Here is a 1701-nt window from a genome sequence, read left to right as displayed (position 1 = left end):
CCCCCAATTTTTGTAGTATGTTTTACTATGATAATTATAATAATTATAATAATAAAAATTAGGCTAATTATTAGGCTATAATAATAAAGTAGGCTAATTCCTTAGATTCTCACCCTGAACTCAAATGCACGTTCACAGTTTTACAAACACGCAATCAAGAGCACACATTTCCTGTTACTCTACTGGAAAACTTCAAAATAAGCAGCGTTTAATGGTGGAGAAGCAGGCCAAAAGTCTGCTGCTGGAGGTTGGGGCGGGGGCATCCCTAAATTCCAGGTCACAGGGCAGTTTGCCCTGGCAGTTGGCTCAGGGTGCTTCTGCCCCCAACTGGACAACTCAGGGAAGTGCAGGCCCTCTCCCAGGGCGTTTCTACAGGAAAAGGAGCCTGAAGAGATGATATTTAAGAACCTAATGATATTTGGATAAATTGGCCTCATTGCTCAAAAGTGTTCTGGAAGAGCCTTCCATGGAGAAACTAATCATGTAGCAATCCTTTTATGTTCCCTACCTACTTTTCAACACACACACACTTTTTTATACCTTCCAGCGCTTTGAATGTGCTAGGCGAGGGCTCTACAGCTGAGCCGCAATTCCAGCCCTCAACACATATAGTTTTAATATCCCAGAATTTATTCTAGGTATTTACATACATTTCTAATGTACAGAAGAAAACATAGATTTACCCTATTTTTTGTTTTGTTTTTTTCTTTTTTGCAGTATGGAGTATTGATCTCAGGGACTCTCTACCACTGAGCTATACCCCCAGCCCTTCTTGATTTTTCATTTTAAGACAGGGCCTTGATAAATTTCCCAGGCTGACCTTGAATTTACAATCTACCTGCTTCAGTCTCCAGAGTAGCTAGGATTACAGGGGTTGGCCACCATGCCTGGCTGGTACTTGCTATTCTTTGACCTCCTTCTTTCACCTGTAGCTATATCCTGGCAGGGTCAGGGGTAGGTGAGGCAAGCAAGACCCTATGCCACCCTGAGAATGGCCTCCTTACACAGTGGGCCTTCTGTCAATACATGCAGATCTGCCTGGTTGTCCTTTTAATGCCTGAGTGTTCTGTGGCATAAATAGGTCACAATTAACCATTTCTTTCTTGATGAACCTTTGGGTTTTTTTTTTTCTTTTCAAGTTTTTGCTATTGCTACAAAATTGTGTTGACATCATTATAGGTATTTTTTTCTCCCAGGCAGTTACAATATTTAATTTATCATTTATTCATTTTATACCTTATTTAAGAGACATTTCCTACTTTGAAGTCATAATGCTGTCTTCTTGTACTTTCTTTCTTGTTTTTTTTTTTAATTTAATTTTGGACCCCAGAAAAGAGAATTGAGTTAATCATTATCTTTGTTAACTTTCTGTTGCTAATAACACAATACCATAGACTGTGTGACTTTTAAAGAAAATAGGTTTATTTTGCTTATGGTTCTGGTACAAAATTGAGGGGTAGTATCTGGTGATGGCCAAATCTTATGGCAGCACAGGACATCACAGGACAAGACACAGCAAGCATGTATGTATGATGTGTCCTCTCTCCCTTCTAAGAAAGCCACCAGGATGCAATCATGGGTCCTCCACCTTGATGACCTCAGCTACTCCTAATCATCTCCCTAAGGCCCTATCTCCAAAGCCAGGCTCAGAGGTGCACGCCTATAATCCCAGCTACTCGGGAGGCTGAGGCGGGAGGATCA

Source organism: Marmota monax, unplaced genomic scaffold (genome assembly GCF_021218885.2).
Source record: "Marmota monax isolate L192 unplaced genomic scaffold, Marmota_monax_Labrador192_F-V1.1 WCK01_AAM20220418_F8-fsc00017, whole genome shotgun sequence".
In the NCBI taxonomy this organism is placed as follows: domain Eukaryota; kingdom Metazoa; phylum Chordata; class Mammalia; order Rodentia; family Sciuridae; genus Marmota; species Marmota monax.
The sequence above is the reverse complement of the archived record's forward strand: the minus strand, read 5'-3'. Positions refer to the sequence as shown.